Source organism: Haemaphysalis longicornis, unplaced genomic scaffold (genome assembly GCF_048455015.1).
Source record: "Haemaphysalis longicornis isolate Haplotype H1 unplaced genomic scaffold, Haemaphysalis longicornis Haplotype H1 scaffold_3, whole genome shotgun sequence".
NCBI lineage: Eukaryota > Metazoa > Arthropoda > Arachnida > Ixodida > Ixodidae > Haemaphysalis > Haemaphysalis longicornis.
Window position 1 is genome coordinate 157,769,318 of NW_027526335.1, and position 27,342 is coordinate 157,796,659.

The window sequence follows — 27,342 nt, forward strand, 5'->3', positions numbered from 1 at the left end:
TCTTTAGCACATACCCACTTAGGGCGATTGGCCAAGAAGAATTATTTCGCATCACCCGTGCATTCTCACTTCCCCATCGATGACTGCTGCTTCGCCAGGAGCGGAAGTCGGGTCGAGTACTGCGGCGTCTACCTCGTCGGTCACGTCTACGCGAACCTCGTGTCGCACGCCGTGTCCACCTCGCCGGTCGGGGACGAGTCGCCGTACAGTGCCGTCTACACCGACGCGTACTCGGGCGACGGAATCGTGGTCGTCACCCTCTACCTCGCGCCAAACATCTCGCGCGACGATGTCGTCGAATACGTGGACGCGGCGATGGAGAGTGTGGCCAGGCGCGTAAAGCCCTCGGACCCGGTCGTGGTTGTTGGGGACTTTAACGTGGACGTGCGAAAGGGCAGCGAGTGGTTGAGGGAATACATGCTCGCCAACCACTCCATGACGTGCCTACCGCTAGAGGCTCCCACCACCATCAACGGCAGCTACATCGACCTGGCCTTTGCGAGGAACTGTCTGATACGCGCGGTCTTGCAACAACTCTTGACCGTACATTTCAGTGACCACAAGGCGGTCATAATGACCGTCAACTACAACGACAACACCAACAAGTGCTGAATAAAGAATACTGTCGTTTCACTTTACTTGCGTGTGTGTGTGATCTCCTCGAACATACACTTTAATTCACCAAGATTTCCAGAGAACGACTAACGGGGTGTGTGAATCCCCACTTGATCACGCGGGGGTGTTAAATGCAACTAACGGGCGAATGCCAACACAGTTCAACATAACTCCCCCTCATAGCATCACCCGTGCATTCGCACTTCCCCATGGTCCCCTTCGGGGAAATGCGGGTGTTTTTTTAATTAGCGGAGTTTGGCGGTTATTGCCAATGGCGACTTTGTAGCTACGGAGAAGATGATAACCGATCAGTTTTTAAAGCAACGAAAAAGACACTCTGTAGAGCCCTGCAGCCCGCAAAAATCAAGTATTTTTCCCGCATGAAACCGAAACGCAGCGCACATGGTGCGCCAGAAGTGTAGTGAAAACGCAACATCCGCTGATGACGTGTTGCAGTGACTGTGTCGCCAAATTCAAGAAGGCTCTGGTGATTCACCACGCTAGGGAATCAGCTTATATAAACGCCATCGCCTCCTGTATTTCTTTAATGATCAACGATCACCTTATACCACGGCTAGCGTTATCTTTTCTTTCGTTGGTAGGCGCAATATCGCCCACTGCGCGGTCGCCCGTTTCAGGAGCCCTAGTGGGCGTTGGTGACAGTTTTGTTTTTCTTTTTTTATTGTCTTGTCCACATCTGAAGTGGCTACCAGTCGTGCAAAATGTGAAACGTCACCATCCGTTCATTTTTTTTTCCGCCAGGTTTTATCTGCTGTTCCTTCATAATCGCTGCGTGTCAGAAAGCGCATCAGACAAAGGAAAGGTTTGTTTGCTGGGTGAGGAAGGCTTTCGCAGCTGTGGCCGCATGCTGAGGCTTCCTAGCTGGGGAAAATTGCACTTACATTTTAAATTGGCCGCCACATTCATTGAAACACCTCACCAGCGGACGTTGCGTTCGCTTAAGACTTCCAGCGCTCCTCGAACGCCGAATTCGTTTTTCAGCGAAAAACAACGGCAGGTTTTCTCGTGCTACAGGGCTTTAAACACCGACTTTTTCGTTGTTTTCAAATATGATGTGAAAACGTCTTCTCCGGGGCTACAAAATCACCATTTACAATAGCCACCAAACTCCGCTAATTAAGAAGTTAATTAGTAGAGTTTAATTACCCACCTAACTAATGTGCACGCCCTTCATACTACCTGGCGTCCGCCGCAGCTAGCAGTCTCCTTCTGTAAAGGGTTTCTTTTTTTCTCGAAGAGTTTAAGTATTTTTGAAAGTGTTCACTGAAACACCCTGTATATATATATATATATATATATATATATATATATATATATATATATATATATATATATATATATATATATATATATATATATATATATATATATATATATATATATATATATATTCAGTAACTTTCAGATATATTATTTCCTTTCATTTTTAAACTTTAAAGGAAGCGGCGTGAGAGGCCCTTCATTGTTATAGCACATTACCTGTGTGGTGCGGCAATCACCGGTCCGGTGATTACTCGCTTAGCTTTTTGCGCATGTTTCTTGGGTTCGACAATTTTTGCTATTGTGCCCATCCCATTCACACTTTGAGGAACGTCGCGGGTGCGGGATGCAAGGTCTTGTTTGGCAGTGGAGGAAACCAGCTGTTGCAGACTCGTAGGGTGCTACGGTCAAACGCCATGATTATGGGTTTGGTTGTCCGTCACGCCTTATTGCGATATGTCTGACTGCCGTAACACTGTGCTCTCGCAAGCCATCGTAGACGTCAGAATCACTTTCATTAAAAGTTCAATTTCCGATATTACTCCCTGCAGCTATTGAGGGCACCGTGAGGTGTTAGACTGATCTGTGATCACCAATGTTTGTTTGTTTTACATAGACGTTGGACTGGGATAGTTGGTACATGTTTGATCGGATGAAAAACAATCGGGGAACACAGAACACAGAAGAAAACGGCGGGACAAAGAACGAAATCTTACCAAGCAACCACAGTGTTTGAAAAAGCTCACCCCTTTGCCACACGGGAGGAGTGACATGTCGCTGTAACCATTTCCCCCCCTTTTTTTATAAAAAAGCCTCCAAAATTTTCAGAGCGAGGCTTTACTACTTTTGTCCAGCGATTTCGTAGAGGATGCATAGGGCGACCTTTTGACCGGAGACACACCCCCTGGCGACACCTCCCCCCTCCCCGTGCATCGCGTTCAAAGCTGCGGTCAAGGCTACGATTTCTGCAGTGGGAGCGGTCACCTCCGCCGCTGCAGCCAAGACTGCCGACTACCACTGCAGCCTCCCATACATGCGGCGATGGGTTGTCTCGGGAAACGTGACTCGTCTCGCGCCCGGCGAAGAGGAACGTGCGTTTGCCGCGAATGAACGCCGCGTTTGCCGCATTCACCCGGCTTCTTCTACGAGCTATGCACGGAACCGAACGGCTTTGAGACGTGGTTGGCACTTCAGCTAAATCACAGGTAAACCAAGCGAAACCAAGACTTCACCCGGCTAAGATAAGGTTTTCCTATGCATATCCAAGATTAGCTGAGCTAAGGCGCAGCCATTTTTCCTGTCGGTTTTAGTACTACCCCGGCCTTAGCGTTATGAAAAACAGAGTGCACCCACATCGTGTTAGTATGTTACAAGTCTGTTCTTCACTTTTAACTTCGATGAGCATGCCACCAGTGGTTAGCTTTTTTGCTTCGTAGTTTTTTTCCAACCAGACTTCCGATAAATTTTGTGATCAGGAACACAGACTTGGTGGTAATTGGTGTCTCGCGGTCCACTGATCTGATGACCAAAAATGATGGGAAGTTTCCCAGGTTTCCGAACCGAAGCTTTGAGACTTCCTTAAAATGGCTTCGGTGCGGATCCTGCTCATGACCCCATCAGGTTTAAAAAGGGTTCAGAGAATGCCATCCGCCATAGCATAAGATAGGAACGGGGGCGTGCTCTTCACTAACCTTAAGCTAATAGCGATGTCCCGGATATTTATGCCGGCTAAACATAGAGGGAACCCATCGGCTGGATATTGACCAAGGCTCCGACGACCACCGTTAGAGGCTTCTACTTTTCGCCTTAAACCTCGTTGCTACGGTTAGATACAGTGCGAGTATGGGGCTCGTGGTGCGCAGTGTCTTTATATACACAAGGTGGCCCATGAGGGGGACTTTATTTTTCATTCTTCGGTTTGGGGAGAGACATATAGGATGCATATTTTTATTTTTGTCACAATATTTTCCTGATTTTTTTTTCATTTTGCCTATTTAATGAGTTTTAAAAATTGTGTTTGCGTAATATTTTTATTTACGCTATTGTAACAACGAAGGGTATCACTTCCGGCAACTCGGCATTTTTATGGAAATTTTGGACGGAACCTGATTCACTCGTTACCGCAGTTTTTATTGGTATTTCGTACGTCTTTTTGGGAAGTATATTTGTTTAGTCTTTGGTTTGGGGGGGGGGGGGGCGGGGGGTATGTATAATAATATGCGTATTTTCGATTTTGTCAGACCAATTTTGCGGAATTTGTTTCTTTATTTTCTCACTTGAAAGTTTGTTGCACCAGTAATCTCCATTGACGCTATTATTACGATTGATGCCAGTGCAAGATATCTGCATTTTTGTGGATATGAAGGGCGTTTGAGTGTTTGCTCAATAATGCTGTTGGTGTATTCGTAATTTAAACGATCTTTCGCGGACTTCTATTTTTATTCATCAGCTTTGGGGGGTAATGTATAAGATGCCTATTCTTTGTCGTTTCTCCTGTGTTATTTTCTTTATTTTTTGGTTTCTAATGTTCTGTCTGACCAACAATGTCAATTTACGCTATTGTAACCTATAAAGGTGTTACTAGGGCCAATTATGCATTTTTTTCCTATTTTTCAGTTATTCTAAATTCTATTCGACCAAGTATCTCCGTTTACGCTATCATAGCGATGCAAGGTAATACTTCTGCGAAATATACATTTTTGTGGAAATGTAAGCCGTTTCACGTTCCTTGCTGTAGCGCTGCTCCGCAAGGAATGCTGCGCATTAATAATCTTTAGTCGCATGAAAAATTCTTGAACTGAGTATGAATGGCGTCAAGTGGCAATCTTCGCCCTTTAGAGTCCTCACACATCTCACTTGGTCAACGATTAGTACTTCGTGTAGGTTCAAGCAGCACCGCCCTACTTTATGTATTTTGTGAAACAATGAATTACATCCGAAACATTGAAGCGCCAGTTAATGATCTTGGCGAGAATTTATCGTTCGGGCCTGCCAGATGTGATTGGTCTGGAGATTGTTATGATTCCCGAAAAAAGGGAACCACCAGTGATTATAAACATTTCGTTGTTACCAATTTCAATGGGCATTTCTCGGCAAGATCTTTCTTTGACCTTCTGAGAGGTATGTGTTTGTGTGATGCTCTTTGCCTCTTCTTGGCCATTGTCCTCATGGCGGATCCTTTAGTGAAAAAGTTCACGTATTAACCTGCACGTTGAAATCAGGTCATCGTCCTAATCAATTTAAGCCGTCACATGGAACGCCACCTTAGCGTTTTATTCGCACGATGGGTAAAGAAAGGACAGCGATATATTTGCACACATGTTCGTGTGGCTATATCATTTTTTGATGCGCACTGCATTTCTTGGCAATACCACATCCATGTCCCACAAAAACATGCCATTTCATAGACTAATCATGTTCTGTGCCGCATCAGACACTATAGACACCGTTTTTAACAGAAAAGGCGAAAGCGTCAACTCATAACCTATAATGGGTAGTGTGTGTATATGGAACGTTCGTAATCATTTTGTGGACAAAATTAAGTTGATGGATGCGTGCAGACGGAAGATGGTTAGGACGAATGGTTCGTCTATATATTTGTGCACGCGTCTTATGTTTTTCTTGTAACACCAGGTGCGCAGTTCATTGTTTTCTACGTGCGTTGGCAGGGGCGTTAGTGCAAGGCATTAAACAGCTGCTTTCAGGTATGTGTCATCCCACAACTGGCACCCCGCCACTGCGCCATGGGGGAGTGTATCCGATAATGCTGCAGCAGCTGCTAGAACGTTTTTGATCAAGTGGCAGTGCAGCCAAAAGGAAGCAACGCTCATATACACGCCAGCAGGGCGCCAACTGCACCAGCAGAAGTATCAATGTATGTATTCAGTATTTTCTAATACCAACCCAAGAGGTGCAACATATAATGCTGTAGCTTAGGACTAGATAAGCCCATAGAATGGGCAACTTTGTGGTTTACGAGCGTCGAAAATAAAATAATCTCTGTCACTTCAACAAATGCGGAACGAAAAAGTCACTTATTATATCAGCCTTTGTTTGTGGTCTTTCTAACTACTTTTTTGGCTCTGCTTGGCAGGTGTGACGACCGTTACGCTGGTTAAATTTTTCATTTGCTGATCGAGTACGCTCAGGACAGCAATGACCTTGCACGTGTAGTTCAACAACTAATGCAAAATGCAATGTACGTGAGGTTGAGGGAAGCGATAAAAATGTTATGTTATCTTGTCCCGACACGAGCTCGGAGCTACTAACGCTACTCTTCCTTACGGAGTACGAGGAATATTAAATTAGGTTGGCTTAGTTGCCAATAACACAACGGTAGCACCGCCGTATATTTTGCAGTGGTGTCACTCCGCGCTGCATCACGTGGTCCATACGATCGGGTCTGCTCTTTTGCCGTTCTATGGTGTACAACTCGAAAATATTTTGTGCTTGCTTGGCGTTCGCATACTGTCTCAGTTGCAGTAGCGGAAGAAGACTGCATATAAAAGGCGGTGTAGCAATGAACATTGACAATAAAGTGGATGCCGGCGCGCACACTACATTCTGAAAGTATTAACTTTTGCAAACCTCGATATCACGAAAAAAAGCAGTCGCTTGTATTTACCCGCTTTTTTGTTTTATAGTTGTTCATATCGTAAAATACATCGTCCGCATCTTATTGTTCATGTCTTGCGCCACGTAATATGTTTGGTGAGGTGCAGGGTATTGCTGAAGAATGGCGGCTACAGCATCTGCTATCTTAGGACGCCTGCGTGCCCAGTAAGGTTCTCTCTAGCGTGCTTATCCGGCCTCACTTTGCCCCCGTTCCACATTAAAATTTCAAAAGCCCGGCGTCCAGCTACATCAACTAGATCATTAAGTTCAGCCAGTCGTTGCGCGGAATAGCCAGCACCTACGGCCAAGCAAACGCGTCATCTATGACAAGAAAAGCTACCAATCGCCGGCAAAGCACCCGCTAAACCTTCCCCTACTCACGTAGCACAGCAGCTCGGAGCGAGCACAGCTGAGACGCTCTTTCCCAGCGGATCACAAGGCGTGATGTCACACATGCTTCGCTTGTGCTCCGGTGGCTCTAGGTTATTGTGACGCGATGAATTATCTTGCGATAGATGACGTAGTAAAACTTCTGCTCTAAAGTTTGTTGTTACCGAGCAAATAAACCAAGGCAGACTCAAGATCCACGACAGTTCGGAAGCGAGTTCGCTTGAAAATACTGCCGCCGGTGGTCAGATCGCTTAGCGAAGAATGATAATATTCCGCGGACAAACTCAGGTGAACTTCTAGATTTCGTACAAGGACTCACATGGAAAGTGGAAGTCCATAAAACCCAAATAAGAAAGTAAAACATAAGGTTTGTTGCAACATCGCACAACAGCTAATCACGACAGGCATTATCCAGCAGAGAGTCTGTACCGTAAACAAGTACATTTCCCGGATGGCCACAACTAATTTCAATCTCAGCGTGTTAGCCCACAGAGGCCCGCGTATTTTCGCGTATTTAATCGCATTTCTTTTAATTTCGGCGCTCTCTGTTAGACATCTGGTGGAACAAAGCAGATTCGTGGATTTGAGAATCAAAACGTCAAAAATGGAAGTCTAGGGAGGCTATAAAGCAAGTAAACGGGCTGATGGAGATGTGGAGCACTCCGCCTGCTCAGGGTTATCACAGTTACAATCGCTTTGTTGCCAAGATTAAAATCAACCATGATTGTTACTGCGTGTTGCAATGACTTAGGTCTTTATAATGGGGCTCGGGAAAAGTTTCCGAGCATGAATGCCAGAAACTAGGTTCTCTTATCGTATATCTAATTTTTACAGAAACTCTACAAACGTAACATTTTATGGCCCAGGTTTTTTTCAGCGATGTAAATCTTCATGCGTTGGTATTCTAAGAGTCAGTTAGACTGTCGTGACTGAGTTGCATTCCGCACTTGCGCTATAATAGAGAAAACGGCAATATTGGCCGCACTAGTCTTGCACTCCCGCTTGAAGGGGTACATGCATTGGGCGTTCTGTTGTGAAATCATGCCCGTTTGAGAACCCGCACACTGAGAATGCAGAATAATGCACTCACTAATACAGATGAGTGGTTGTATTGTGGTTTGTGGGCATGGTTTTTTGTAATATTTGCGTGTAGCTCGAACCTGATAGACCGACTGATAGGTTGTGCTCAATAAACCTGTTTTATTGCGTAGGAATTTGCGAGCACTTGACGACAAGAAAAATGTCGGGAGGAAGTGCAAATGTGAAGTTGCGTGGAGCAGCATGTACGTGTTCACACTGCTAGACCTTGCAAGCCTAACGTTAGACCAAACCAAATAGCTTTGGTTAATTTTGTCACAGCGAAGACAATGGATCTTGGTGGTTTCAGGTTAATGGACTTGGCTTTATTGCTACGAACGCGTTGGCTGCTAAAACAGCGGCTGCGCGATTGTCAAGAGCGAACAACGTCGTCTTCCTCTGGCCGACAGTCGATAATGATACCGATGGTGTACTGATGATGCTGTGGAGGCTGAGCTAAAGAATAGATGATAGTGGGGGTTGACCGTTCGCCACGTCAATGAACGCTCATGCTTGCGGCATTACCCCCCTCTTCAAGAACGCATCGTCCCGATGCGGCTGGATACGTAAACTGCAATGCGATAATCTGGAAGTGACGGCTGGAATCCAAGCAATAAAAGTGGTGTTTGAGGCGCGCAACATCCGCACGTACAACGTCCGCACGTAAAGTTCGTCGGGATGAAGAATGCACTGTCTCCGGTACTACCTCGTAGTTAACGTCACTGATACGACACAGTATTGTATACGCGCCGAAATAACGCTTAAGGAGCTTTTCGCTGAGCCCCAGGCGTCGAACAGGTATCCAGGCCCCCATCTTATCGCCTGGACTAAAGTGTACGTCATGTCTACGAAGATTGTAGCGATCAGCATCGGCTGTCTTTTGGGTTCTGCCTCCGGATTCGGATTCTGGATAATTGCCGGGCCTCGTCTGCGCGCTGAGAGACAAGTCGAGCGTCCTCGTGGGCATCAGCATTGGGCAGGAGGGGCAACATAAGATCCAGCATTGTGGTTACTTGCCGACCGTGAACCAGGTGAAACAGAGAAATCCTTCTTGTCTGCTGAACGGCAGTATTGTGCGCGAAGGTGACAAAAGGTAAAAGCTCGTCCCATGTTCGATGCTCCACGTCGGTGTACATCCCCATCACGTCTGTATAACTCTTGTTCAGGTGCTCTGTCAGTCCATTTGTTTGAGGGTGGTATACGGTAGTTCTGCGATGGCTGGTGTGACTTGGGCGCAGACCAAAACTACCTAATAAACTTTGAATAGAGAGACAGAACGTTCTGCGAATTCTTTCTCTGCTTGGGTTATTGCAGACCTACAGCTGACGTTTATGCCCCAGGAACGGTGTATCGGCTCAAAACAACGCCGTAATGGCACAATGTCCCGTGAAAATAGAAGCACTCCTGTAGTGGGCGCACGAGATGAACGAAGTAGCGCTGGCCTGATCGGCGGCCGTTCGGAAAGGGGCAAATTAATCGAAGCAATCGATGCACCTGCGATGTTTGAGGAAGAATTAATTCTTATTCGAAGATTTCTATATCGATGAGGGTGATATTCTTGCGACACATGTTTGCTTAGTATGCTTAGGGCTACCCCTTCTTTTTTTTGCATGGGCTTCGTATTCTTGTTGGTCCCAAAAAACAAAGCAATCGGTGCAAGGTACGCTTAAACTGGGTGTCTATGCTGTTCAGTCTGCTGTGTTGAATAATCTCCTTTTCGTGATGGTTATACCTACCATTCGCAAGTGTATTTATAAAGTTGACAGATTAATGGGCGATGTTCTGTGGAATTCATCCCTCCCTCAACAGCGAACGTGCTAGCAGTGCCAATAATGTAGGGAAGACTAGGGTTCCATCCCGCCCTTGCCTGTATGACGATGCGTAGCAATCATTGGTTACTACGTGTAGACTTCTGACTATGGTCTGCGGGTCATCTATTCCCCCGCAACACTGACAGTAAAAGTTTAAAAAAGCCAGCACCAATTGCTTTTGAACCTCCCCATGACGATCTTGCATAGGAAGTAACATTGACCCTAACATTGTTTTTCTTCAATACCACCCACACAGATTAGTGTCCATAAAAACTCAACAATTTATAACTTAGTGATTAGGCTTTACACAATTTTTTTCCATTATGAAATAAAACCGAGTTTTGTAAGAAACAACGCCCCCCCTGAAAAAATGAAGGGAGCAGCATTCTGGTGTAAAAAAATTCTTCAAAAAGATTCGGAGTAATTGTGGATCGTGAAGCGAAAGAAAACCCCTAACCATGCTTTCATTTTATTTCTCCGGGGGGTACAACCAGCGAACGTTCATTTTGCGAGCCATTGTTTTAGGGCGCCAACCTGGCACAGGCCAAAGGGAAGGGCGTGGGGTGAAGTGGAGGCGGGAGGTTTGGGGTAGGTTTCTACGCTGACGTTGGCGCCCAGTCGTAGCTTCTAATCGGAAGAGGCACCAGTTTGCTGGTGGGAGACTGCAGCCAGTATGCATTTAATAAGTAGGTATTTCTCTGCATCCTGCCTCCACTTTCAAGGACCCATGCCGCCAGGCCGCTTGGTTCCTTCGATTGAAGAATGAGCATCAAGAAATGGAAAACACCGGACTTTTCGAATTACCGCCTCTATACTGAAGATGCTCTTTTTGAGCGCCGTCTTCCGTATGGGCTCTCTCGACCCCAGTCGACTTTATTTTGTATACTATGGTTGGGAGTTGCCTTCACGAAAGTTTACTGCTTCGTCATCGGTAAGGCCAGTCGCGCTCGCTGTGACGCCCACTGGGCAGAAGAGACGATAGAGCATGTGCAGTGTCGCTGCACCAAAAAATCGTCAGAGAGGAGCGTGCTTTCAACCACGCTCAGCCAATCGGACAATAGATCACTTACAGTAGAGGCTATCCTAGGTCATCGGTCTCTACCATGGTCTTTACAGAAGGCGACGAAAGCTTTTCAGCGTTTCCTGAGCAAAACGAATTTGCATGACATACTGTAGTGCCTAAAACGGGACGATAGAATGCAGCTTCATACGCCTATCTCTTGCTCTTCTCCTTCCGTTTCTTTTATCTTTTATCCCTTGAACCCCATTCCCCCAGCGCAGGGTAGCAAACCGACCTTTACACCTGGTTAACCTCCTGGCATTTCCATCCTTTCCTTCTCCTCTCCCCCTGCGTAGACAATCATTGTGTGGAGGTGATGTTGAGGTTGCAGACATTGACCACCATCGGCAACGGCTCGGTGTACCATATCGCAAGCCTTGGCGTGAGCTGCTTCATTGCTGGAGGTGGTGGCGCGTCAAGCAGCGAAGACGGTGGGGATGTCGCGGTTTGTCGAACGGCTTTGGAGGATAGGTGGGGCTGGTAAAGATATGCGCCAATCTGGCAGTTTTGGCCGGCTGTCTGAGAATCGGTAAGAATAGTGACTGCTTAAGGGTGAGAAGTGGCCGCCAGAGCAATAGATGTTTCCTCTGCGACGTCTATTGAAAAAATTGTTTTCTTTTCCAAAATTGTGGTCGCATATATGAAATCATTGATGGTTTTTATTTTCGCGGTAGGCTGCGCTCCTGACGTCGCAACGTCGGACATGCTGCAAGGCTTGATGTTGCGCTCCTCACCTTGTGTCCATGGGCAAATCTCTGGTCCTACGGGCCCATGCATACTTCGCAGTGCGTTCTTGTGCATGCGTTTTAAATGCAGAGCATTTCTTTAACTCACGATGTCACCCGTTCTTGGCGTCCGTAGTTGTCCGCATCGCTCGCAGGTGCGCCCTGTCGGCGCGATCGTGGCGTAATAAAGGCGGTTGTCGGTGAGGCTGGAACCCGCTCATCGCCGCGCTATCTCGTCAGCCCCGCTCCTCCTCGCCTACTCACCACTCGCAGCGCGCTCTCTCCGCGGTCGGTTCGCGCCCAACAGGTGGGGGCGCGCGCGTCGCGGGATCAACAACATCTTTGGAGTGATCGTGACGTCAGCATCGCGCGCGCGTGGCGCGATCGTGGCGTGATAAAGGCGGCTGTCGGCGAGGCTGGAACGCACTCATCGCCGCGCTCTCTCGTCAGCAGTTGCCACAAGTGCAACAGCATTAACGTAACGCCAACTACTTAACGTCGTGCGCCCCCGGAAATGCTCTGCATTTGATCGTGCCCCTCGCGAGGGGGATGTTTCTTCCATCAGGAAAACGGCTACCGCTGGCGGGAATCGAAACCGCGTCCTCGGGCACAGCATTTCTTCCACCCGTCGTCTTGTCATCATTCACTCAGTTAGGACGGTGACGCTGCTGAGCCCAGAAACGGCCGCCAAAGGGCTGCGCCCTAAAATAACACTTTCTTGGTGTGTGCAACGTTCCCAGGACTCTTTATGGGCTCCACTTGCTTTGTCGGGGGGGGGGGGGGTGAAATTTTAAATAATTTATGCCGTCAACGTCAAAAGACTTTAACCAACTTCCCCGTGAAATCGCTTCAATTGTTCATTCGAAGTTGTTTACAGCTGTTCTTCTTAATACGACGGTGTAACCCTTTTACCCAAACAGCCCACCCGATCCTTCTGTCATTGCCGCCTTTCATAACAAACCTGGGGGTCAATCTGTATAACAGGAAACAATGCTTCGGCAAACCACGGCTGCCAGTACGAGCACACATTTATACGATTTATGTTTACTGCGCACTCTGCTGCGCAGGCTTGTGCTTATGACTAAAGATATCTCATAAGTCATCCCGCAGAACATTTCAGTGCAGCCGGACCATACGTATTGCAAAATGAGATGCCCAGTTTACAGAGCGCCAGAGATCCAAGAAACCTCCGTTCTATGTCCGCAGCAAGAATGACAGTATCAGTGTTCACTCAACAGAAGCTCTTCGTCTCTCTCGTTCCCATTCACACTGTTTACTCCACAGCCACAGTACACAAACACGGCATCAAATTGACGTCAAAATAACCATGCGAATGGCATAATCAGCGCTCCTCCGTACTTCCGCGAAACATTTCTTCGAATTGGGCCACCGGGACATCACGAAGCTGCTCCCCGACCGAAATATCACCCCGCACAGGCTCAGCTTTTTTTTGTGAAGGCGTGCCCATGCGTTCTTGTGCCCATACGCGGCCATGTTGCGTTTCTGTGGAACCCTGAAAAAGCGATCGAAGAGTAAGCAATGTTCGTCACTTTTATATCTTTGTAACTGAAGATGTTATCGTAACTGCGCTTTTCTTCTGCAGTTGGAGGAACACGTGCCCTCGCGAAATCGCAACACACGTGCCAACATGCACGCACACAAACACGGACGAACACATACACACAAAAACACATACTCTCTCGCTCTTCTCTGCGATGGAGAACTTTTTTTCAGCCTCTTTTGATTGCGCCTCATCATCTACAGTCAGAGCTGCATAGTGCTTTTGTATTCCTACCATTACAGGCGTAATTTGTCACTCTTCAGCCAACTTTAGGCACATAAAGGTAGTTAAGGTAGTTACGCCTGCGCTCAACCATCGTCGTCCTTAGATGGAGGGGCGCATGAGTTTTTATTTGTTCTATTTCTTTTTTCAAAAGTCTGTACCCCCAATAGTTATTAATTCACTATCATAACGTTTAAAGGTGTTACTTCAGCCAAATGTGCAGTTTTCCTGGAAATGCAGAGTGTTACACGGTATGCCATTTCTGCTGTTTTTTCTGCTTTTCTTGTTTTTAGTTTCTTCAAATTGCTGTTCAACCAATTATCCTTTTTTACGCTATTATAACCATTAGAGCAGTTACCTCTGCCAAATCTGCATTTTTATGGAAATGGAAGCCGTGACACATTTTCTGGATGCGGGGGTACTCCGAAAAGAATGCTACGCATTAAAAACTACCAGTATACTGGGGTGCTGGATGTAAATTATTTGGGAAGAAATCTCCAAACCCTTCCCTTCTTGTTATTTACATTCACCTCCATGTAGAACTTCTTATTTAAATATGATTACCTCTTTCTTTTAGAGCACTAACATCGACGAGCTCTGTATTTTACAACTCGACCTAGTGTGCACCCCTTTTCCATTTTGCGCGTAAACATTCGTGGTATCAGTTAGCACTGGGACGAATTTTCGGCGAATGTGGAAAATGCAGGTTGTGTCCTGGATTTAATATTACTACCAGAAATGTACACTCACAGCTTCTTTTACTCTTTGAACTGAACAGCTGTTCTTCATATTCATTTCCACGACCAGCAGCAAATTGTTGAGGGGTACTCGTTTATGTACGCTACGAAAGGCCGCTGGTTTCCTGGCGCCTACAATTTTCGGAACGGAATGCATTGGCTCAACTATTGCTTTGGCTGAGGTTTACATCACCCTTCTATACTCTTACCGACCACCTGCACCAAATGCCAATGTTATATATCTAAACTTGACAGCTTTGTTTACTCAGTTTCTTTAAATTTATTACATGTTTAGCCCGACATTTTAATCTTGATAATTTGTCTTCCTCGGGGCCGTATGTGTGCGATTATATTATTATTTTGGCAACACGAAGCCTTAAACATACTATATGTCCATCCACAAGGGAAGAGAACCTCCGTAGCAAATTTACAACGATATCTCTTAACCATGTGAATATGACGTCGCTGCCGCTATTATCAAGCAGAAACTGACCGAGCAATAATCCTTTGGCTGTCATCTTTCTCTTCCCGACTCAAACAGCACACATGTTCCAAGGTTTTTTACTTTCAGTAGTGCCACATGGGTCTATTTTATCGCCATTGTTGTTTAACGTGTATGTCAATGATTTGTGTTCGGTCACAACAAGAAGTCGCCTGTTTCAGTATGCAGACGAAACCCTTCTTGTGTCAAATCACTCTTTTTATTTACTTCCTCCAAGCATAAATTACTCACACCTTTCATTCATTCTCTTCAAACAGATGCTATTGGGGTTATGGACTAGAGTTCTAAAAACTCCATTTGTATACAGATGCAAAAAAACAAAAAACAAAATGTGTATCTTTCCGCAATCCTCACAAATAGTTGGCTGAAAACCGATTCTATTTCATAACTCGCGGTGCAAGATTGCCACAGTATACAACTTCCCTTTTGGTCAGGTGTGGAGTATCTAAGTATATATCTTGATAGTGTCATGGCGTGCAACACCCAGTACAACTAAGTTTGTAACGTCCTTCGCGTAGTATATTATGACTTATACAATGTACGTTTTTTGATGCCAGTTGCAATCCGTAATATTATGCACTCACTTTCGTAGAGCTTTCTGCAATATGGGATATCGTTGTTCTACCATTGCTGTTTCACCAGGCGTTCAAAAGTAAACTGCCTATTTAATAACAATAGCCCTCAGCATTGCCTTACAAGTTAATTTTTATTGTTGTGTTTAACGTACCGACGCTTCATGGGCGATAACACGCGTCGTAGTGGAGGATTGAAGAATAATGTTTATCGCCTAAGGTTCTCTAAAGTACGGCAAAATCTAGAACAAACGGGAGATTTTGCTTTTCGCCTCCGTCAAAAAAGCGCCCTGGGCAGCTGGGAATCAAACCTTCGTCTTTTTTCACACGATTCTCTTATCAAACTTTTGGTGGAGCTCTTTTTTGTACTGTTAGGTGCTTGTGCCAGCGCGCACGCACTCCTCGATTTGTTACGCCACGTTTCTACTCACGTTTTGGTTGCTTTGTTAGGCTTCACTTTGTGCCAAAAATTGCGGTCTCCTTAGCCGATGGTAGATTTTCTGTTTCCTCTCTAGGGGGTCCAGGAGCTTCCCTGCGTAAAATGAAGCCAGCTCCCATATACATGTCAGACGTAAAGGTAGTGAGGCTGCGCACAGCCTTCACGACCGCCACGACGATTCAGGTCCACGATTGTAGCCGATTTGCTACTTTCTTGGCCGCCACAACGACATATACTCCTTTTTTGTTACTATAGAGGCGAAGAAGAAACAAATTCAAGACGCAGAAAGAACGACCAAAACATGCCCACTAAAACTACGTGCCCCGAGAAGCAACATCTACCATATCACGTGTTTTGTGCCGAGCAGGGGGAGTGATTCCTCTACCCTAAGTCCCAGCCGAGTGAGTAAGCCGTTTGACGCTGGGGTATTAACTCGCGGTTGTAGCAGAGTGGCTAAGACGACTGACAATAACTATAGACACAGGTTCTAGTTCTAGTGATGGCGGTGATTTTCTTACACTGTTGTACTGAGCTTTGTGAAACGCTAGAATCAACAAATTGCTAAACACCTTCCTTGTTAAAGACTTTTCTCTTATGTCTATCTCTTATTAATGAACCTTATTGCCTCTGCTGACTGCTGACAGTGGTCCGACAAGCCTTGCATGGCTTGAGCTTACCAGATGTTGATTTGTATATTTCACATGATGAAATAAATCTATTATTATTACTGTTACATTGTGACTATTTATTATAAGCAAAATTCTTCTTAGGGACCGCTTCACTGAGCAAACGCCGCAAATACTGATGTTAAAAGCGAAGCTACATGGCATTGCCTAATCGCAAACCTATGCTTCATAGAATTCTCAAAGCCAGCAGATCGATTCCAGTTCGGAGCAATTCATTTTTCCCGTGTGCCACTGTAAAGAAATAGGTATGTATTTATTAATATATATATAAATACATGTATATATATATATATATATATATATATATATATATATATATATATATATATATATATATATATATATATATATATATATATATATATATATATGTGTGTGTGTATGTGTGTGTGTGTGTATAGGCTGCGTATTGGCATATTACAGCTGTATGAAACCGCATGTACTATACATAGCAGTAGTCTGCTGAGCGCGCATGTGATCTTTCTGCCGTCGCCATTTGAATTCACTTCTTTAACCTCATTGTTTGTGAAGACAAGCACCGTAAATTTTAATTACTTGAAAGATTGGAGAAGCTTGCTATCTTTTAGGTTGAAGCATAACTCTGTAATGAATTTCTCTGTCTCTAGTGAAACCTTCTCGTAATTTCTAACTAGACAACTGCCTTGAGGGGGCGTCCCGAGCGTTTTCATTTTTACACGCTGTATTTTTTATTTTTTATCACGGACTCACATGTCCATGTATTTTAATTAGAAGAATCAAGCACACATAACTTATGTAGTGATGTCATGCCTAAAATATGCTTACTGTTTTCTTTTTACTGCTCGATGCTGGTAAGCACAAAGATTGTCGCAAGATTTAGAAGTTTAGAACAGCTTTGCCTTTATAGGCGTCTGTTTCAAGCATTGTTTTACTTGCGGCATGTGTGCTTGGCGCTTGCCCTCCTCCTCGATAGGGTATGCTTTTCCAGATCGCTGCGACCGCTTTGCCACATTTCGTTTCGGGAAAGAATCGCCCAAGCACCGCCCAATGTCAGATATCCCAAAGAATCGCCCGATGCCAAATATCCTTTAACTACAGGAAATAAATTTATATTTTGAACAAATACAAGGCTGAAGAAGACACTGTCTTTGCTTAAAAGTGCAAGAGATACCTCATCTCAGTTTTCCAATAGTGCAGCAATGGTTTCACCGATGGCAGTCCTCTCCCAATTTTATTGTTTAAAGCACACACCATTGAAGCGATCGCTGCCAAGGCCATCAGTTGAAGTATTAACAATACGATGAGTACGAATTCTCCCTAATTTCCCCCTATTTGCCACTGCAGTTCGTTCCTTAATGCACGGCGGCACATAACCGTTCATGCTTATCGGCGACCTTACTACACAAAGCATAATTACTTGTCTCTAAAACTTATGTGGGGATACAGTAAGCTGAGGGAATACAATTGTTTAATGCTGATATGCTAACACTGCAATAGTGCGCGCGACGTCACAAACTTTTATATTTGCTTTTAAACTTTGAATTTCCGATCCGTCCGTTAGGTTGGCAATTGGCAGCAACCTTTCTGAAGGGACACCTGCTTAGAGCACCCAAATCTTTTTTTTTTTGTATAGTTGGAGAATGCCGTTTAAAAACAATATTGTACAAACATACAGGTAAATTTCAACTAATATCTGAACTTCTACAACATTTATATGACCCCCAGTCACTGCTAAACATTGTACACTCCTTCGAGGTTTAACGAGGACGATATAAAAATCCTATCCATCTGGACACCGGTACTTTTCCGCGAAAGTGACGGTATAATGATGTAATGAGAAGTGTGCCCGTGCACAGAGGGCCATAATAAAGCCCGAAATTTTTTGCGGCGGACTAGGCAGCTGAAACTAATAGTGAATGAGAAAGCGTTCAAATCGAATTTTTAGGCGTCGGTTCTCACTGGCGCTTTCCGGTGCCAGTCACAATAGCGACTTTCTTGATGCTTGTGCAATAAAGGACCAAACGGCATCCTCGCTACTGGCGAGGCTGTAGTCACCGGCAATCTATAATCTACAGACTCCCTAGCGGCGCCCTGCACACTGCCGTGCAAGGTCTCTGACAACTGTTGCGCCCCTTGGGGAGGCTGGTGGGCGATACCTCGAGAGCACGCAGCTGCGAGTGTTTATTGATCCGCGGATCCAAATTCAGCCCTGCTTCACTGATGTAACGTCGAGAACACTGGCGCTAACAGGGAAGCTTCCTGGCGTTACCTAATATCAAGGCTGAGCTTTGTAGAACGTCTCACAGCCAGCATATCAATACCCGCTCGTGTCAATTCGTTCTTGCCGTGTTTCAGTGCTTGTGTCATGTGCTGTCAAGTTCTGTTACTTTTGTGCGCTTGAAAATTTTTCTTTTTTCTCGCCTTTGTTGTTCATGCTGTATATGGCACGACTAGAAAGATACGTTGAAGACAGTAACACAGGTTTTAATCTATGTTGTAGTCACAAAGAGCAGGAATCGCAACAACATATCCCGGTACTGATATGGACAGATGATATAGTACTACTAGGAGATAGCGTGAAGTTTCTGCAACAGCTCGCAAATATATGCGGGGAAAAAGCCGCTAACTGGGTTAGAGTTGAGCACTGCAACGTCGGGAGTTCTGTTTTTTAATGACGACGCCCATACCAAAGCGGTATTCGTTCAAAAAGCAGCAATACCATGAGTAGCGAAGTGCAAATATCTGGGCATACGGAAAAACGAATTCCAGGAGTACCTAAAAACTCGTGAGGAGTATTTACAAATAAAAGTCAAAAGAGACACCCCTATCATGAAGCACGGGTTATAACAAATATGAAGTAGTGAGAGGAATCTGGAAGGGTGTAAGGTTACGGGCGCTCACCTTTTCAAATGCAGTAGTGTGTGTCAAATAAGCGGTCCAATCGTGGCTAGAAGTAAATCACAGGTCAGTAGGGCGATTGGCATTAGGTGCACACTTAGAAACAACAGAGGAGGCAGTGCAGGGAGTCATGGGATGGGCTTCCTTTGAAGCGAGATGAGCACAGAGCAAAATATGTTTTGAAGAGCGACACTTAGAAACAATGATGACCAGAGATGGACGGCCAGAGTGTTACGGTATCCTTACATGACAAGTGTTGACACACTTACAAGGGCAGGAAAGGACCAGAAGGTTCAGGGCAAAGTATATGAAACCTTGAAGTCCAGGTGAAACAAACACGGTAATAAAAAATGAAGTGAAATATTCAGAGGCAGCGACCTGGGAAAAGAGCATGGACGAAAAGACGTCCTTAGATGTATACAAAATCGGGAAGCGTCAGATCACGAGGGAAAAGGTCTTTGATAACATCGAAGAGACTGCAATGCTTTTCGGTGCCCGGGCGCGTTGATTGCGAACAAAAACGCTTATTCGTGAGCCGATATCAGAAGAACTGTGCGCAGGTGGCGGCAGGGAGCCAGAAATCATGCGACATATTGTAACGGAGTGCAAAGGTATCCGTCCAGTCCTCAGTGAGGAAGACATCCAGCTTACGAAAGCCCTCGGCTTTAAGCTTAACAGAAAAGTGAATTCGACAGCTGTAGAGGTTAGTAAAAGAAGGTTAGAATGTTGGTGGCAGAGAACAATCTGGGAAGACATGCGAACATACAAGTGTGACTAGCACAAAAATTTCATAAAGGATTTTTCTCTTTTTTTTGTTGCGAGATAAATGTACGGTGGCGTTAAGACTAAGCTCGCTGTGCAAGGCCACTCCGTTACAAAGGGGAAGCCGCGAAGCATCACCCGCATCATAATAATTTTTTCACGGAGTAAGTTTCTGAATTTCCATCCCGAATATCCAGCCACCATGTATTTTTAATTTAAAGGAGCCATGAAGAAGTTTATTTCATTAAAAAGACGGCCTCGTTAGAATCATATTGACACCAGTTTTAAGGTAAACTCCGCTAAAATAAGCTATATAATTAGGAAAAAAGGGAATGGCCATGCGACACACTCGCTCATTTCCCGCAACTGAACCTATGATGTCATTCGCGATTGCTCTGCGATTGGCGGAGGCCGGCAAAAGCAAACACAAATTACGCTGAGCTGATAAGCTTGCAGAATGAGCTATTTGTGCTTAAATTTAGGGCACATTCTTTTTAAACAATAAGAATGGTGGGACAAACAGTGGAAGTTACGAAAGCACATGTAAACATATGATGCGTACTGCTGTTGGTACTGCGCCCTCTATGCTTGGTTTAGCTGCGCAGCAATGCGGGGCGTTGGGGTTGTCTCGGACGACACTGGCCGATTGACGGAAGCAACGGTGTCTTACGTGAACATATTTGCCGAGCGAGAACTGTTTCACGAAACGATTATTTTCTGCCAGAACAAAAACAAGCCAGGTTTAAATGCAGTAAAAAATAAACCGAAGGCAGAAAACGGTTTGGCACGGTATGGTGGCGCCATCTAGGTTGGAGTAGATTACCTTGACGCAATACCGCCGTACAGGGTAGAGACACCCTTGCAACGGTCCCGTGCCGCTGCAATTGGGTCAACGTGCTCAGCGCGTTGTTCTTTTCGTTTCCCACGAGAACCAGCAACGCGGAACACATAAGATGATTCAAACTTCGGCAGTAAACTGCGTTGCAGCGAAAATTTTAGCGCGGTTTTGATGCAATGACTTGTTTCGGCGGCGCGCGAGCGACACAAAATGACGGCGCTAGCGTATATGTGTCAGCACCCTGTTCGACGGATATGTGATTCAAGGCACCCTAGGCTGCAGGCGATCGGTTCCTGTGATGTCATTGCAGACCACGAAAACACACGATTTGGCGGGAAAATCAAAATTTCAACTTAAATTGAATAATTTCTCCATGAATAAAGCATCGTTCGTATCCGGACAAGCGCTGGGGGCACTAAAAACACGAAATCTTTCGAATAAAACAAACTCGTATTTTGTCTTCATGGCTCCTTTAAAAGTAATGAAAATATCACCAATGCCTGGACGTTTTGCTCTAAATATGCCCTATTTTTTTTACTGAACAATATTTGGAAGTATAAACATTGTTACCAGGTTTAGTTGTTTAAAAAATGTTTGCCAATTATGCGTCTCGTTCAAGTATTGCTTTTTTTTGTTGCATGTGTGCTGATTTCTTCCTCTCTTCCTCGCTAAGGTAAGCCCTCTCCCAGTCCCGGAGACTGCGTACCAACATTTATTCCTACGAAAACGTCCACCAAGAGCAGCTTCGCCGTTAAGAACCACGCAATATGCTGTATCCCATGCTGATGATTGATTGCGGGCTTTAATGCTACGAGGTGCGCTTTAGTCGAGGTTTCAAGATTAATTTTGGCCAGCCGGGGATCCTTAACGTGCCCTGAAACGTCGGTCCTATGGCGGTTTCGCTTTTCTTCTGGACTAGAAAAGTAGGCACCGCCACTGGGATTGAACCTGCGTCCTTGGACAGAGCAACGCAACGCTCTATTCCCTCAGCCACTTCACGGGTGTTGGACCCCAGGTATCAGGGTGTAGAAGATATCGCCCGTCTTTGGTTATATCAATGTTAAATAACACTAACGTTAACGGCAACCTCAGTGTCCGTTAAGCTTCAGGCAGTTGTAAACGTTGTTGCACATCTATGCGTAAGGCCGGCTTCAGGCTGTTGTCGCAACTGTAGTGATAAATTTAAACAATGACGTCATTTCATGTCTCAGACAACCGACCAGCGTGACACGCCGTTTTTTTACGTCCATAGATCACGATATGGATTTGCGACGGTAGTCTGAACATAGCATGAATTAGTGTAATGCCAGAAAAGCCTCCAGACGGCGTTGGCGATTGCACCCGTAGAGATATGTAACGTGTTACAACAAACTTCATGTTTAAAACTCGCTTCGCTGCTAGAGATGTCGGACACGGGACGCTACTTTTTCACAGCTTGGAATCAAATGACGGCATAATAAATCCTGACCTGTTTTAATCGCTCTCAAACGACGAGAAAGCCCATTAGCCTTGCTCACCCTTAGTAAGGTATTTCGTATACTTTGTAAGCGCAAATAGTAACCCTGTATCTAATCGCTGTTTAAAAACTGAAAGAGCCACAAAAAAGCCTTCGATAGAACTACTAGTAACACAGTAGTAATGTAAGTTCTCTGAAGGCCTTTGAACGCAATTTCTTGCTGTTTCCGTTGCCAAATACATTTATCCATTAGATATGTCCACCAAGGGAAAATCGATCCGACGAAACAGGAGGGAAAATGCACCTCACAACTGCAATTTTCCTATGAATAAACTCATAATGGCTCTGCGTTTTTCTGGGAATTCTGTGCCAACTGCAGCTAACAGAATTACAAAATCAGGAAACACCCACATTCAAGCACTCTTGCTTGATGCTTTTGTGCGCCTCTTTGAGTAAGTTTGGAGCCGAATGTTTTGGAAGTGCGAAGAAGGAGGCAATCATTTTTTCATTATTAAAAGAAAGAAAGGGTGCCTCGTCTCTAGATATTTAACAGGTAGGCGCAGTTTGTTTGATCTCTTTCAAAGCAGTATAGGTGACACACTTCCATACTTTTTGGAAATATTTTTTAACTGTCAACTCTCAAAAAGGCATTCGGAAGGACGGATTCACGGCTTGTAGCACCAAAATAGTAGTAGCCTTTCTTGTCCACACGACGCAGCTTATACTTTTTGACTGAGAAAGATTGGTTATACGACTTCACTCGTTCTACCTCAAAGTTACGTATTTGAAAACATGATGAACGCGCTTGAGAACTACATCTCAGGGTAGTATGTGAGGCTCGGAAATACACCATCCCGTACATACACAGAAGTACACTTCGTGCATAGCCGTGGCGACTGGGTGCTATGTTTATCTTTGCAATACACTGAAAATAGCACTCCCGGTGGTGTTTCCTGCTATGACAACCTGCACCATGTCAACTTTTGTTGAAATTTTTGTTTTAAGTTATGGATAAAAGTAGGCCTCAGGAAATATTACACGTGGGCAACTTTGAACTGCATTAAGCTAAATGTCTACAAAGAACCGATGTTTACACTCCAAACCGCCTGACATCCGGAAACTCCTCGGCATACAGCTGCATGAACGACCCATTCCCGTGAACACGAATGTTGTCGCTGTGCTGCTCAACGCGAAAGTCATATTTATTACAAACGCCACAGGGTAAAAATGAACGCACAAAAAATAAACACAGTGCGCATGCGCCAGAAGCATGCTTGTGATGGAATGAAACGAGGCGGTAACATCTTTTTAACAACCTTGGTTAGCCGCATTTCAACTTAAAGCGCACCGTATATGGGTGGGCACACGTTGAAAAGAAGAATTCAAATGGTCATTCCTGGGGTAGATCTACAACTCCGATTTGAATTTTTAGCTTTCCGCAAGAAACAATCGAGAAGTTATAATCGAGTGCGATTAGTTTCCCAAAGAGCACCAACGTGACTATGCGACCATGATAAATTCAAAAAAGAGACACGACTTGCAGATCCGGCGTATAATTCAATAATAAAAACACGTAGTGCACTAAATTTGTTGTTATGACCACCGTAAATATCCGCGCGTTTCTTTCTGCAAGGTGCTTCTGAAAGCAATAAAAAAAGGGTCTCTGCAACGATGCTTGCAAAACTGCTCTTACAGACGCTGTTAATTGTTCACAATAGTCACCCATTGCCATTAACAAGCACTTGAGAAAAATCTACAAAGCAGATGCACCACAAAAGCTCATTTGATCGCAGTCGGCGTGGTTAAAGCACAAATACCCGTTCACTACGCTTTCCACAGAGGCTGCACATCACTGGATCTCTAAAGCAAGGTGCCAGTTAGCGAGAAAAAACATTTCAAATTTTACAGCCGAACAAAGCCAATTCTGATTACAGTGCCACACATAAGATAACCAAAACACGATTACCAATCATGCCTACAAACCCTTTGAGCTTTTGAGGACGTGTCAAGCAGTCCAACGAACGGAAAGCGTCATCCCCAACAACGACAACAAACATAGTATTCTTGCCGATCGCCAACACTTGCACGAACTGATGGCTTTGTTCGAGGGCACAGCAGCATTTTAGGCAATGTATTCACTCAAAATGACTACGCCAGTGATCCGCTATTTAGCGGCGGAAATGTCCTACAGGTCCTATCAAGGCAAGAAACCATTAATAGGGATGCTATGCCGGCAACAAACATGCTACATATTGTTACGTTAGATAGCGTACGTAACCACCAGTTGGCGATAAATGCAGAGAATGGCTTTTCGTTTTTACGCGGTGGAACTGCACTTCCTGCGATAATGTGAGGGACGAATTCATCCAAAATATACAGCTGCAAAATGGCGTTATATCATATTATTTTACAGTCAAGCCACACATGGTACTTTATTTGAACGTGGCTTTTAAAGCATGCCTCATATGCCCGTAGCGTGAGAGAACCAAAGCAGACAAGAAGCCCAGCGTCGATGACTTACCGTCGCGAACACTGATGTTAGCAGCACAGCTGCCTGGCGTCCCCTAGTCTCTACCCTAAGCTTCATACAACTTCTGAAATCAAGCAGATCAGTTGTCTTTCGTGCCACCTTCTTTTTGCTGTCTTCTACTGCTGGTACCATGTACTGGAATCTTTGGTTTTGAAGGTTCAAGTTTTACGTTTATAGCAGTACTTTATACATGTTTACAGCTGCCTATACATGTTTACAGTATATGCAGGTATACATGTACATGTATACATGTTTACCGTAAAGAGGAAGGTCCCAAGGCCGACGCCGCACGCAGGACGTGCATTGAAAGTACCAAAAATAAAGAATACTACCGACATTGCGAAAGAAAAAACTTGGTTATAACTATAGTTATACATAAGTACTGACAGGTAATCGTCAACTACGGAAAACCTTTAATAGAACAGCAATATGCGACCGATTTGAAATTGAACTGAAATGTCGACGACAATATAAAAAACTAAGCGACATGTTAAGCTAAAAACAACTATTCGACACCAAACAGGTAGCCCCTTAGTAAAGCCTTAAACTTGGACAATACCCGCACGGGGCACCTTGAGTAATCTTGGTGACGGTATTGGCGACTCCGCGGTACCCGAGCCCCCATGGTCACGCTGTAAGCTATCGTGGCTAGGAGTTGTATGGCGAAGGGCAGACACCACAAACGGTGGCCGTCAGAGCCTAGGTCAAGCTCCGGCGGATGGGCTCCCCGTCTGTTTACCAGGCAGGGAGATCCGGGGCCTCTCTCGGAATCAGGGTAAACGGAGCTAAGGAAGTACCGCCATGCCCTGCTTATTTCAATATCGCATGTTTTTTTCTCTGTCCGCCCAATCGAATAATTGGCCCCCTAAAAGGGGCCGCACCGAAGTACTAGCTAAAGGTAAATCAGAACATTTCCGCAAGTTTCTTGTCGATCACTAAGGAGAAACTACTCCTGTTGAAACAAGCCAGTCATTCTGTTGACGAAATGCATTGAGTCTGTTGTTGGTTCAGCCTGTGATACTAATAAACTCGCCTCAGGTGATGTGCTGGTGGAAGTAAAAAAGAAAAATCAGAGAGCGAACATACTGAAACATACGACGTTGGCCGACTTAACTATTACTGTGACACCACACCGGACCCGCGACTCCTCGCAAGGAGTCATATCAGAGACAGAGCTAGAGTCTGTGACGGAGGCAGATCTCCTTGAGGGGCTCCAACCTCAAGGTGTAACTGCAGTAAACAGAATCTTCATCTGGAGAGCGAATCAGGAAACTCCGACAAAGCAGTTAATCCTAACGTTTAATCGCACAACGCCACCAGAAATGGTCAAAGTGGGTTTTCTTAGCTGCAACGTACGACCTTATGTCCCAAACCCACTTTTAAGTGCCAACGATACGGCCCTGGAACCCAATCTTAGAGAGGAAAGTTGACATGTGCCAAATGTGTTGAGATGGGTCACCCTTTACAAGATTATAAAAGCACCACTCTGAAGTGCCCCAATTGCAGCGGACCGCACGCTGCTTATTCACGTGCATGTACGCAATTCAAAGCCGAAAAGGAAATACTCCATATAAAAGTACACGAAAACATCACCTATCCAGAGTTGCGCCAAAGCACAAGCTGCTTTGAGCCACATCGTACGCAGGCGCATCCCACCAGGGGTTGGAGCGGCGTTTGGTCTGCACTGCAACACAGTGAAGCCTTCTTGCTGACGTGTTGCTGTCCCAACCCCCGTTTGAGCAGCCACCTGCTGCCTCTACAACACCTGTAGAGGCTGCGGGGGCCCAGCCTCTTGCCGGACTTGCTTCGGTAGTATAGAGCTGTCAGGAATCGCCCAGTGGGGCGACTCCAGCGAATGTGGCGATTGTGATCGCTGCTGGGAGCTCTTCCAATCTCACTGTTTCCTCTCCACCGGTGCTAGGGACACCTGAGGGCATGGAGAAGATGGAGTCGTGAGGGCCCACAGCAGCGCCCATTCAAGGCGCACCACTTGCCTTGCCCGCGGCGCTGGCGGCTGGAACCAAAGTCACCCGAAAGGGCGCCAGGTACAGGAGGCCCGGTCCGCCGGACAGCCCCCAAAACATCTGATGAGGAAATGGACGTCGGACCATTCCTGCGTGCATCGCAGCGCAAGGAACGGGCTGCGGCGTTCAAACCAACAAAAGAGCCTAAGAAACCCGCTCCAAGAATATAAGCCAGCATTGACAAAACATGAACACACACACACGTTCCAGTAGCTCTTAAATGTCCATAAAGGAAAGACAAAAAATATCATCTAATGGAACTTCAGAGCCCTCCTTAAAAATTTTGATGATGTCTACGAGATAGTGCATTCCAATCAGCCAAGTGTGATGTGTCTACAAGAAACACACTTAAACAGCAAACCCACCAATCTCTTAAATTGTGACATGATATTTAGGAAGGACAGCGATGGTGGTGGCCCATCTTCAGCTGGTGTGGCCATCATTGCCCGAAAATCATTGGAATGTTACCCTATCCAATTACAGACTGTCCTTGAGGCTATTGCCACTAGAACCATAATTTTCAGTAGGCTAATAACCGTATGCTTTATCTACATCTCTCCTGA

General features: G+C 45.2%; 1 protein-coding gene across 2 annotated transcripts in view; it reads left to right on the top strand.

Moving 5' to 3' along the window:
- Positions 1-5,634: 5,634 nt before the first annotated feature.
- The window catches only part of LOC144175169 (uncharacterized), a 66,656-nt gene continuing 44,948 nt past the window's right edge, over positions 5,635-27,342 (top strand). The window contains exons 1-2 of one of the 2 annotated variants that reach the window (XM_077704274.1): positions 5,645-5,770; positions 15,862-16,007. The gene's annotated coding sequence lies outside the window, so the exon portion shown is untranslated. Of the gene's footprint in view, positions 5,771-15,861; positions 16,008-27,342 lie in introns of both variants that reach the window. The other variant, XM_077704273.1, reaches the window with a different exon arrangement.